Below are 14,059 nucleotides of genomic sequence, written 5' to 3'. Positions count from 1 at the left end.
AATATATTGTTGCTAACTCTAGTGACCCTACTCTGTCATGGAACATTAGAACATATTTCTTCTAACGGTATGACTGGATCCATTAACCAACCTTTCTTCATCACCCCCCTCCCACCCACACACCCTTTACAGCCTCTGGTATCTGTGATTCTCTTCTCTATTTCTATGAGGTCAACTTTTTTCGTTTCCAACATATGAGTGAGAATATGTAGTATTTGTCTTTCTGTGCCTGGCTTATTTAATATAATAACATCTAGTTAGTTCCATTTATGTTGCTACAAATGACATGATTTCATTCTTTTTTATAGCTGAATAGTATCCCACTGTGTATATATACCACATTTTCTTCTTCCTTTTTTTTTTTAGAGATGGGATCTTGCGACATTGCCCAGGCTAGAGTGCAGTGGCACAATCATGTCTTCAATGTCCCACTTTCAGCATTGGACAGATTTTCCAGACAGAAAAATCAACAAAGAAATGTCAGACCTAGTCTGCACTATATAAAAAGTGAATCTAATGGATATTTACAGAACATTTCATCCAACAGCTGCAAAATACACATTCTTCTCCTAGCACATGGATCATTCTCAAGGACGACCATATGTTAGGTCACAAAGCAAGTCTTAAAACATTTTTAAACATTGAAATAGCATCAAGCATCTTCTCTGACCACAATGGAATAAAACTAGAAATCCATAATGAGAGAGATTTTAGAAACTATACAAACACATGGAAATTAAACAGTATGCTCCTGAATGACAAGTGGGTCAATGAAGAAATTAAAAAGAAAATTGAAAAATTTCTCGAAACAAATGATAACGGAAACACAACATACCAAAACCTATGGGATACAGCAAAAGCAGTAGTGAGAGGGAAGTTTATAGCTATAAGCACCTACATCAAAAAAGAAGAAAAACTTCAAATAAATAATCTAACCATCAATCTTAAAGAACTAGAAAACTAAGAGCAAACAAAATCCAAAGTTATTAGAAGAAAATAAATAATATAGATCAGAGCAGAAATAAAATAAAAATGAAGAAAAAATACAAAAGATCAATGAAAGAAAAAGTTGGTTTTTTAAAAAGATAAACAAAATTGACAAACCCTTAGCCAGAACAATGAGGGAAAAAACCAAAGAAGACCCAAATAAATAAAATCAGAGATGAAAAGGGAGACATTACAACTGATACTGCAGAAACTCAAAGGATCATTAGTGGCTACTGTGAGCCAATAAATTGGAAAATCTAGAAGAAATGGATACATTTCTAGACATATATAATCTACCAGGATTGAACCAGGAAGAAATCCAAAACCTGAACAGACGAATAACAAATAATGAGATCAATGGCATAATAAAAAGTCTCCCAGCAAAGAAAAGCCCAGGACCCAATGGCTTCATTAACGAATTCTACCAAACATTAAAGAAGTAATACCAGTCCTACTCAAACTTTTCCAAAAAAAGAGGAGGAGGGAATACTTCCAGTCTCATTCTACATGGCTAGTATTACCTTGATACCAAAATTAGACAAACACATAAAAAAAAAAGAAAACTACAAGCCAATTTCTTTGATGAATATGGATGCAAACATCCTGAACAAAATACTAGCAAACTGAATTCAACAACACATTAAAAAGGTCATTCATCCTGACCAAGTGGGATTTATCCCTGGGATGCAAGGTTGATTAGACATACACAGATCAATAAATATGATTCATCATATCAACACAATGGAGGATAAAAACCATATGATGTGGGTGGGCATAGTGGCTCACGCCTGTAATCCCAGCACTTTGGGAGGCCGAGGCAGGTGGGTCACTTGAGGTCACAAGTTTGAGACCAGCCTGGCCAACATGGTGAAACCTGTCTCTACTAAAAATACAAAAATTAGCCAGGTGTGGTGGCACACATCTATAATCCCAGCTACTCAGGAGTCTGAGGCAGGAGAATCATTTGAACCTGGGAGGCAGAGGTTGCAGTGAGCTGAGATCATGCCACTGCACTCCAAACTGGGCAGCAGAGCAAGACTCCATATCAAAAGAAACAAAAACAAAAACACCATATGATGATTTCAATTGATGCTGAAAAAGCATTTGATAAAATTCAACATTTCTTCATGATAAAAACCCTAAAAAAACTGGGTATAGAAGGAACATACCTCAACATAATAAAGACGATATATGACAGACCCATAGCTATTATTATACTGAATGGGGAAAAACTGAAAGCTTTTCCTGTAAGATGTGGAACACAACAAGGACGCCCACTGCCACCATTGTTGTTCAACATAGTACTGGAAGTCCTAGCTAGAGCAATCAAAGAAGAGAAAGATATAAAGAGCATCCAAATTGGAACGGAAGAAATCCAATTATCCTTGTTTGCAGATAATATGATCTCATATTTGGAAAAAACTAAAGACTCCACCAAAAAACCATTAGAACTGATAAATTCAGTAAAGTTGCAGTATACGAAATTAACATACAAGAATCGGTAGCATTTCTATAAGCCAACAGTGAACAATCTGAAAAAGCAATCAAGAAAGCAATTCCATTTACAATAGCTACAGAAAAAAACAAAACCCACCTAGGAATTAACCAAAGACGTGAAAGATCTTTACAATGAAAACTATTGGGCTGGTAAAAAGTAATTGCAGTTTTTGCCATTACTTGTTTTTTGTTTGTTTGTTTTTTTGAGACAGTCTTGCTCTGTCACCCAGGCTGGAGTGCAGTGGTACGATCTCGGTTCATTGCAATCTCTGCCTCCTGGGTTCAAGCGATTCTCCTGCCTCAGCCTCCCAAGTAGCTGGGATTACAGGTGCATGCCACCATGCCTGACTAATTTTTGTATTATTAGAGATGGGTTTCACCATGTTGGCCAGGCTGGTCTTAAACTCCTGACGTCAAGTGATCCACCTGCCTCGGCCTCCCAAAGTGCTGGGATTACAAGCATGAGCCACCGCGCCCAGCTGCCATTACTTTTAACGGCAAAAACTGCAATTACTTTTGCACCAACCTAATATAAAACATTGATGCAAGAACTTGAAGAAGACACAAAGAAATGAAAAGATATTCCATGTTCATAAACTGGTAGAATAAATGTTGTTAAAATGTCAATACTGGCTGGGCATGGTGGCTCACTCCTATAATCCCAGCACTTTGGGAGGCCGAGGCAGGTGGATCACCTGAGGTCAGGAGTTCGAGACCAGCCTGACCAATAGATGAAACCCCGTCTCTACTAAAAATACAAAAATTGGCCGGGCATGGTGGCACATACCTATACTCAGCTACTCAGGAGGCTGAGGCAGGAGAATCACTTGAACCCGGGAGACGGAGGTTGTGATGAGCTGAGATTGCGCCATTGCACTCCAGCCTGGGCAACAAGAGTGAAACTCCATCTAAAAAATAAAAATAAAAGCCAATACTATCCAAAGCAATCTACAGATTCAATGCAATCGCTATCTAAATACCAATGACATTCACAGAAATAGAAAAAAAAATCCTAAAATTTTTATGCAACCATAAATGACCCAGAATAGCCAAAACCATACCCAGCAAAAAGAACAAAACTGGAGGAATTACATTACCTGACTTCAAATTATACTACAGAGCTATAGTAACCAAAACAGCATGGTACTGGCATAAAAACAGACATGTAGACCAATGGAACAGCATAGAGTACCCAGAAACAAATCCATACATCTACAGCAAACTCATTTTCAACAAAGTTGCCAAGAAAATATGCTGGGGAAAAGACAGTCTCTTCAATAAATGGTGCTGGGAAAACTGGATATTCATAAGCAGAAAAAATGAAACTAGGTCCCTATCTGTCACCATCTACAAAAATCAAATCAAAATGGATTAAAGACTTAAATCCAATACCTCAAACCATGAAACTACTACAAGAAAACACTGGGGAAACTCTCTAGGATGTTGGACTAGGCAAAGATTTCTTGAGTAACCCACAAGCACAGTCCAAAGCAAAATGGACAAGTGATTTAAAAAGCTTCTGCACAGGAAAGGAAACAATCGACAAAGTGAGGAGACAACCCATGGGTGGGAGAAAATATTTGCAAAGTACTCATCTGACAAGGGATTAATAACCAGAACATGTAAGGAGTTCAAACAACTCTATGAGAAAAAGAAAAAATCTAATAATCCAATTTAAAAATGGGCCAAATATCTGAATAGACGTTTATCACAAGAAGACATACCAATGGCAAACAGGTTTATGAAAAGGTCATTGATCATTAGAGAAATGCAAATCAAAACTATACTGAGATACCAGCCGGGTGCGGTGGCTCACACCTGTAATCTTAGCACTTTGGGAGGCTGAGGCGGGTGGATCACTTGAGGTCAAGAGTTCGAGACCAGCCTGGCCAACATGGTGAACTTCGTCTCTACTAAAAACACAAAAAACTAGCCGGGTGTGGTGACACATGCCTGTAATCCCAGCTACTCAGGAGGCTGAAACAGGAGAATCACTTGAACCCGGGAGGCAGAGGTTGCAGTGAACCAAGATTGTGCCACTGCACTCCAGCCTGGGGCACAGAGCAAGACTTCGTCAAAAAAAAAAAAAAAAAGAAAGAAAAGAAAACCCCCTAAAAAACGATAATGAGATATCATCTTACCCCAGTTAAACTGGCTTTTATACAAAAGACAGGCAATAACAAATGCTGATGAGGATGTGGCAAAAAGAGACCCTTGTACACTGTGGGTGGGAATGTAAATTAGTACAACCACTATGGAGAACAGTTTGGAGATTTCCTCAAAAAACTAAAAATAGAGCTCCTATATGATCCAGCAATCCCACTTCTAAAGAAAGAAAATCAGTATATTGAACACATATCTGCATTCCCATGTTTACTGCAGCATTATTTCACAATAGCCAAGATTTGGAAGCAACCTACATGTTAATCAGCAGATGAATAGATAAATAAAATTTGATACATATACACAATGGAGTACTATCCAGCCATAAAAAGAGTGAGATCTTGTCATTTACAACAACAAAGATGTACCTGGAGGTGATTATGTTAAATGAAATAAGCCAGGCACAGAAAGACAAACTGCACATGTTTTCACTTATTTGCGGGAGCCAAAAATGAAAACAATTGAACTCATGGAGCTACAGAGGAGAAGGATGGCCACCAGAGGCTGCGAACGGGGTGGTAGGGGAGTGGAGGGGAAATGGGGATGGTTATTGAGTACAAAAAATAGAAAGAATGAATAAGACCTAGTATTTGATAGCACAACAGGGTGACTATAGTCAACAATAATTTAATTGTACATTTAAAAATAACTAAAAGAGTATAATTGGATTGTTTGTAACACAAAGGATAAATGCTTGAGGTGATGGGTACTCTATTTACCCTGATGGGATTACTATGCACTACATGCCTCATCAAAAATATCTCACGTACCCCATAAACATATACATCTACTATGTACGCACACACACAAAATAATGAAAATGAAAAAAATAAAGCGAAAAGAGAAAAAAGAGGAAGAAAAAATTACTCTGTTTTCAGACTAGTTTTGTTTTGGTGGACTCAATGCTTAGCCAGTTCGTTTACAGCTCTCCCTTGGCGTTCAGTTCCTGCTTACATGGATCCTGACGTCAGTCAGAGGTGAAAACTTAGGTTCTCCGCCCTTGTCTGAGCAGGTTTCTGAGCATGAGCGCCTGGCATGCATGTGGCCTTTTTCAACTCTCTGGTATACACAGGAACTGTTAAAATCCCTTATTTCCCCACATATTTCCTTTCCGATCTTCCTCCTTCCTTCAGTCTATTATTTGTTCTGACTGTTATCTCTTTCCCCAGGCTGCTCCAGACAATACTGTGCCTTCAAATACTTTCAGCAAAAGCTACATACTTCTGAGAATGCTCCAAGTTGGGTGAAATGAGGCAGGTCCTTGCACCAGTTCTTGAGAGAACCACTAGTCAGGTTGAAGCATAAAATCACATTTGGAAATAAGGTCTGCATTGCTCCCTCCAGCACTATAAAGTTATACCAGGAGTGTGGGATGCTACCTTCATGGCTGCTGCTGATCTAAAGCAGGGAGTTGGCAAGCAGGTGATTAAAAACACCACAGCATTCTTTTACTGCAATGTAGCTGCTTCTTTCTTCATTAAGCTTTCCCTTGCTTGTTGTAAGTTTTCGACTAAATTCCAGAGTTCTGCAAAAATTGACAGTCTTTGCCAGCTTGTTGTTTGATTTTGGAGGGATGGAGCCCTGGGGTTCCCTGTTTTGCCATTTTCCATGACATCATGAACAAGTATAGTTGTCATAAGCTTTTGATTAGTTTCCAGAGCTCTGATAAAGTTGATTTTGACACTGTTTGCCGGTTTATTTTCTGTTTTTTGTGAAGGGATAGACTTTTGGAGTTCCCTACTCTGTCATTTTTGCTAATGTTACTTAAATTCAGGAATCTTTATTAGGGAAAATTGTCCATTTCAGTATTTTACTCCAACAGGGAGTCATTTCTGGAAGAAGACAATGTCTGACCACTCTGGCTTCTACAATGGTCTAGTCATAACTCTCAGATCCAGCAATTTCATTGGCAGAAGCTTTACCTTACAGAAGATGGGCCTTATTAAAACGATAAGCAGTAGCTCCATTAAAACAGGTAAAACAATGCCTAAATTTTTTTTTTTGAGATGGAGTTTCACTCTTGTTGCCCAGGCTGGAGTGCAATGGCTCGATCTCGACTCACTGCAACCTGCGCCTCCTGGGTTCAAGCAATTCTCCTGCCTCAGCCTCCTGAGTAGCTGGGATTACAGACATGTGCCACCACGCCCGGCTAATTTTGTATTTTTAGTAGAGACGGGATTTCACCATGTTGGCCAGGCTGGTTTTGAACTCCTGACCTCAAATGATCCACCCGCCTTGGCCTCCTAAAGTGCTGGGATTACAGGTGTGAGCCACTGTGCCCAGCCAACAATGTCTAAATTTTTAAAAGGTTGATTATTTAGCTTTTATTCTCTTCCTCTTGCTTTCTTTTTTTCCCACTAGCACATTTTGTTCCTTGCACTTTTGTGTATTTTTTTTTGAGATGGAGTCTTGCTCTGTTGCCCAGGCTGGAGTGCAATGGCGCTATCTTGGCTCGCTGCAACCTCTGCCTCCCGGGATCAAGCGATTCTCCTGCCTCAGCCTCCTGAGTAGGTAGGATTACAGGTGTGCACCACCATGCCTGGATAATTTTTGTATTTTTAGTAGAGACGGGTTTCACCATGTTGGCCAGGCTGGTCTCGAACTCCTGACCTCGTGATCTGCCCTCCTCGGCCTCTCAAAGTGCTGGGATTATAGGCCTAAGCCACCGCACCTGGCCTCTGTATTTTTTTAAACATTTTATAGTCAACATGCATTTAAATTTTATGAAAAGACACGTAAATATCTTGTTTTATAAGTGGAATAAAAGAAGATTTATGAATGTAATGAGAATTCAAGCTCCTTACTACAGCTTATGAAGAACAGTTAAATTTTTAAATTATCTTTTCCCCTGAAGAAAAATATAAATAGTTGTAGTTTTACTTTATTATATTACAGTATTCTAGAATTGATAGATTACTACTTTTTATCCCTTTCTTTAGTTCACAGTGGTGATGGATACCTGAAGAAATGATTCTGGTGGGCTAGATTAACATTCAGCAAGTGTTCTTCACTTTACAACCTGTTGGAATTACATTTAACCCAATGCTAATTTAAAAACAAGTTTGTGTTGAGAAGCCAGCAGAACAATATTTTAAAAACTTTTTTTTCATGGATCACGGTCAGGTTTAGAATAAGTCAACAAGCATTCAGAGTTTCTCCTTTTCCAGAATATACTCAATAAAATTTCATTTTTTCCCATACACAGACAGAGTTACATAAGCCTAGACACATATTTACTTACTTTTCTTCTTTCTTTCTTTCTTTCTTTCTTTCTTTCTTTCTTTCTTTCTTTCTTTCTTTCTTTCTTTCCTTCCTTCCTTCCTTCCTTCTTTCTTTCTTTTCTTTTCTTTTTTTTTTTTTTTTTGAGACAGAGTGTCGCTCTGTCTCCCAGGCTGGAGTGCAGTGGCGCAATCTTGACTCACTGCAAACTCCGCTTTTCTATAATAAAAAAATTATCAAGAGTATATCCCGGGCTGGGCATGGTGGTGGCTCTAGAATTGATAGATTACTACTATTACTATAATCCCAGCACTTTGGGGGACCGAAGTGGGAGGATCCCTTGAACTCAGCAGTTCAAGACCAGCCTAGGCAACATAGCAAGACCCCCATCACTACAAAAATTTTAAAACTAGCCAGCTGTGGTGGCATGCACCTCTAGTCCCAGCTACTCTGGAGGCTGAGGTGGGAGGATCACTTGGGCCCAGGAAGTAAAGGCTGCAGTGAGCTGCAATGAGATAACTGCACTCCAACCTGGGTGACAGAATGAGACTCTGCCTCAGGAAAAAAAAAAAAAAAAGAATTCTTTCTCCATACATTGGTCAGCATGATTTTCAGAAACCACAAATCAGATCATGTTACTATCCTGCTTCAAACCCTCCAATGAGAAACATATCTTGTTCATGGGTTGAAAGATTCAGCAGAGTAAGATGTCAATTCTCACCAAATTGATATAGCAGTTTAATGCTATTCCTATCAAGATCCCCACAAGAGGCTGGGTGCAGTGGCTCACTCCTGTAATCCCAGCACTTTGGGAGGCCAAGGCCAGTGGATTACCTGAGGTTGGGAGTTCGAGATCAGCCTGGACAACATGGTGAAACTCCGTCTTTACTAAAATACAAAAATTAGCCAGGCATGGTGGTGTGCACCTGTAATCCCAGCTACTCGGGAGGCTGAGGCAGGGGAATCACTTGAACCCGGGAGGCGGAGGTTGCGGTGAGCCGATTGTGCCACTGCACTTCAGCCTGGGCTACAGAGGGAGACTCTGTCTTAAAAAAAAATCCTCACAAGATACTTTATTTTATTTTTATTTTTATTTATTATTTATTTTTATTTATTTATTTATTTTGAGATGGAGTCCCGCTCTGTCACCCAGGCTGGAGTGCAGTGGCTCACTCGGCTCACTGCAAGCTCCGACTCCTGGGTTTATGCCATTCTCCTGCCTCAGCCTCCCGAGTAGCTGGGACTACAGGTGCCTGCCACCATGCCCGGCTAATTTTTTTTTTTTTAATTTTCAGTAGAGATGGGGTTTCACCATGTTAGCCAGGATGGTCTCGATCTCCTGACCTCATGATCTGCCCTCCTTGGCCTCCCAAAGTGCTGGGATTACAGGCGTGAGCCACCACTCCCTGCCTATTTTATTTTTTTGAGACGGATTTTTGCTCTTATTGCCCAGGCTGGAGCGCAATGGTGCAATCTCGGCTCATTGCAACCTCCACCTCCCATGTTCAAGAGATTCTCCTGCCTCAGCCTCCTGCGTAGCTGGGATTACAGGCATGCACCACAATGCCTGGCTAATTTTTTGTATTTTTAGTAGAGATGGGGTTTCTCCATGCTGATCAGGCTGGTCTCGAACTCCCGACCTCAGGTGATCCACCCGCCTCAACCTCCCAAAGTGCTAGGATTACAGGCATGAGCCACTGTGCCCGGCCAAGATATTTTATTAATACAGTCAAGATCGTTCTAAAAATCATAAGGAAAGGCAAAGGAATTAGAATAGCAAAAACAATTTTGCAAAGGAAGAAAAAAGTGGGAGGAATCAATGTACTTAATTTCAAGACATTAGAGAACTACGGTAATCAAGACTCTGTGGTAGTAGTGGAAGGACAGACAGACAGATAAGAGGAACAGAATGGACAACCCAGAAGCAGACCCACATAAATATGTCCAACTGATTTTGACAAAGGCACAAAACAACTCAAATGGTACTGGAGCAATTGGACAAAATGGCAAAAATGAACCTTGACTTAGACCTCACACCTTATACAAAAATTAACTCAAAGTGGGTCACAGACTCAAATTTATAATATAAAAGTATAAATTTAGGCTGGGCATGGTGGCTCACTCCTGTAATCCCAGCACTTTGGGAGGCCGAGGCGGGCGGATCACCTGAGGTCAGGAGTTCAAGACCAGCCTGACCAATATGATGAAACCCTGTCTCTACTAAAAATACAAAAATTAGCCGGGCATGGTGGCATGTGCCTGTAATCCCAGCTACTCGGGAGGCTGAGACAGGAGAATTGCTTGAACCCAGGAGGTGGAGGTTGCAGTGAGCCAAGATCACACCATTGCACTCCAGCCTGGGCAACAAGAGCAAAACTCCATCTCAAATATATATATATATATATAAATATATATATATATATATATATATATAAATATATATATATATATATAAATATATATATATATATAAAACTTTTAGGAAAAAAATACAAGAAAGTCTTCAGGATCTAGGGTTAGGCAAAGAGTTCTCAGATATGACATGATCCATAAAAGGAAAAATTGATTAATTGGGCCTCATGAAGATTTAAAACTTTTGCTCTTTGATAGAGCCTGCTAAGAGGATGAAAAGACAAGCTACGGACTAGGAGAAAATATTTCCAAACGATATAACTGTCAAAAAATTTAGAATATATATATATATATATATATATATAAATTCAACAGCAAAAAAAAATCCATTTAGAAAATTGGCAACAGACATGAACAGAAATGTACCAAGGAAGATAGACAGATGGGCTGAGCACGGTGGCTCACGCCTGTAATCCCAGCACTTTGGGAGGCCAAGGTGGTCAGATCACGAGGTCAGGAGTTCAAGACCAGCCTGGCCAACATTGGGAAACCCCATCTCTACTAAAAAATACAAAAAAATTAGCCGGGCGTGGTGGTGGGCAGCTGTAATCCCAGCTACTCAGGAGGCTGAGGCAGGAGAATCGCTTGAACCTGGGAGGCAGAGGTTGCAGTGAGCCGAGATCACGCCATTGCACTCCAGCCTGGGCGACAGAGCGAGACTCCATTTCAACAAAACAAAACAAACAGAAAAAGGAAGATAGGTTGCAAATAAACAGATGAAAAGATGTGCAACATCATCAGCCATTAGGAAAATGCAAATTTTTAAAAGATATCCACAAGATATCACTACATACCTATCAGAATGGCTTAAAATAAAAAAACAGTGAATACATCAAATGTTGGTGATGATGCAAAGAAACTATCAGTGAGCTTGAAAGGAGCATAAAATGGTACAGACACTCCAGAAAACTGCTTGGCAGTTTATTAAAAAACTAACCATGCTATTACTATATAACCCAGAAATCACACACTTGGGAATTTATACCAAAGAAATGAAACTGATGTGCACACAAAAACCTGTACACAAATGCTCATCGCAACTTTATTCACAACAACCAAAGACGAGAAACAACTCAAATGTCCGTAAGAGGTGAATGGTTAAATAAAACTACTCAGGCATAAGGCTAGGTGTAGTGGCTCACGCCTGTAATCCCAGCACTCTGGGAGGCCGAGGAGGGTGTATCACTTGAGGTCAGGAGTTCTAGACCAGCCTGGCCAACATGGCAAAACCCCATCTCTACCAAAAATAAAAAAAAAATCAGCTGGGCATGGTGGCACACACCTGTAGTCCCAGCTACTTGGGAAGCTGAGGTGGGAAGATCGCTTGAGCCTGGGAGGCAGAGGTTACAGTGAGCCAAGATCGTGCCACTGCACCCCAGCCTGGGCAACAGAGTGAGACTCTGTCTCAAAATAAATACATAAATAAATAAATAAGAGTATATTCCTGTCTCTCCCCTATAACCTGATCAGTTTCTGTCTAAGCAAACTTTCTTTTTTGACATGGAGTCTCACCCTGTCACCCAGGCTGGAGTGCAGTGGCATGATTTCAGTTCACTGCAACCTCCACTTCCCTGGGTTCAGCGATTCTCCTGCCTCTGCCTCCCAAGTGGCTGGGATTACAGGCACACGTTACCACGCCTGGCTAATTTTTGTATTTTTAGTAGAAACGGGGTTTTGCCAATATTGGCCAGGCTGGTCTCGAACTCCTGACCTTGTGATCTGCCCGTCTCAGCCTCCCAAAGTGCTGGGATTACAGGCGTGAGCCACTGCACACAGCCTGTCTAAGAAAACTTAACTTTAGCTTCTGTTGCTTGACCTAGAGTTACAGTTGAATCTCACAACTCAAGGCTATACTATAGGGAAGCAACTTTCCTAGGAAAATGATCCAAATAAGTGAGGCATTCTGGGAACAAATAACAGAAAGAGGTAAGGATAAAGTTGATGTCAGACCCTAGAAATTGGGACTGTTTGTGAGACTTTCAATATAGGCCTGTCATTTTGGTCTTTTGTTCTGGCAGAAGCAGCACTTTCTTAATCATAGTAAAATAGAAATGAAATGCTTATCTGCCACTCATTTCTCTAGGAAACACGATAGATTTGCTCCTTATTTTTACCAGTCATTTGTGCAATTTCTTCTATTTTGATTAGTGGGTCATAAACTATTAGTAACTATCAATCTAAAAAATCTTTTAGTCTTTTCTCACTAGAATAATGATACAAATTACTAGAGAATCAGAACTATCCTGCTTTATAGCTGCTGTGAATGTATTTAATCCAAAAAAAAAAAAAAAAAGCTAGGGCTCAACTGAAATCTGGTAGAAGTTCAGAGTTTACATAACACAAATGTGTGTCTAAGAGCTTTTGATTCTTTACATGGGCTGGACTTTAAAAACTGTAGTATATGTTAAAAAAACAGTACACAGACACTGTTTTGTTTATAGTCATATCACCTTGCTTGACCATGAACTTTGTGTCATGTATGCAGTGGAAATTGGAGAAGCCGCCCTTTTCGTAGCCTGTGCCTTTGCCCTGGCAACACTGGTAACAACTCGGAGTGTACTGAATATATTATTCAGGTAAACAGAATTAAGATGCTTTATTTGGACCTTCTGTAAATATCAGCATCATTTTTACTCTATTCTCCTCCATTCTTATTTTTAATTCTCATACCCCCAAATGAGTTCTGGCTGATAGTATTTTACTTCTGCTGAGGATGATCTTTTATTTCCCTTATCTCTTTTATTTAGGAGAAATTTTAATTTTTAGAGTTTAAATTTAAAAATTAAAATTTTAATTTTAATTTTTAGAAGATACTATATATTTCAGTAAATATTGTTCCATGTATAAAACCCACCAACTATAACATTGCTTGATTTGTCACTTCTGCAATAATTTTTCTTTAGTTTAATAAGGCACTTCTTTCTAGGAGCTCCTTGGTAGAAATAAATAACTGTCTTTTTTTTTTTTGAGACAGTGTCTAGCTCTGTTGCTGTTGCCCAGGCAGGAGTGCAGTGGCATGATCTCGGTTCACTGCAACCTCTGCCTCCTGAGTTCAAGGATCCTCCTGCCTCAGCCCCCCAGTAGCTGGGATTACAGGCATGCACCACCACGCCCGGCTAATTTTTGTATTTTTCGTAGAGACAGGTTTTCGCCATGTTGGCCAGGCTGGTCTCAAACTCCTGACGTCAGGTGATCCACCTGCCTGGGCCTCCCAAAGTGCTGGGATTACAGGCGTGAGCCACCACACCTGGCCCAATAACTCATTTTATCCCTATTGAAACACTAGAAAAATTCTACGTGGTACAAGAACATTGAGTGAACCTGGTCATTTTCATCATTTTTCAAAGAATTGCCTAGCCTATGTCTGGAGAAGGAATTCTAGGTTTATTTACCTTTTCTCTGTTTTCCCACAGTTCAATTCTATCTTCTTACTTTTTGAATGAACAATTGAATATGCATGGTAAGATCGTAAGTGCATCTTAAGTGTCCTGGGCTCTATGTAATGATGATCTATGTCCAACAAGGGGAACAGATTTCTACCTTGTCACAGATGGCTGAGAAATGGAAAAATCCAGGTACTAATTGAACTAAATAGGACATAATTTTTATTTTAAAATGATATTTTTTCTATTTGAAAAAGTAGTTACATTTATTGCCAAGTGTTAACAAAATACATGATTCAGCAATTGGTTTACCAGCAGGGCAGTGAACAAAGCTACAATATTGGAGCTCTACCTACTTAATTTTTAATTTTTATTTTTTAAATTTTATTTTTATTATT

This window comes from Symphalangus syndactylus, chromosome X, assembly GCF_028878055.3.
Source record: "Symphalangus syndactylus isolate Jambi chromosome X, NHGRI_mSymSyn1-v2.1_pri, whole genome shotgun sequence".
In the NCBI taxonomy this organism is placed as follows: Eukaryota; Metazoa; Chordata; class Mammalia; order Primates; family Hylobatidae; genus Symphalangus; species Symphalangus syndactylus.
Note: the sequence above shows the minus strand (reverse complement) of the source record.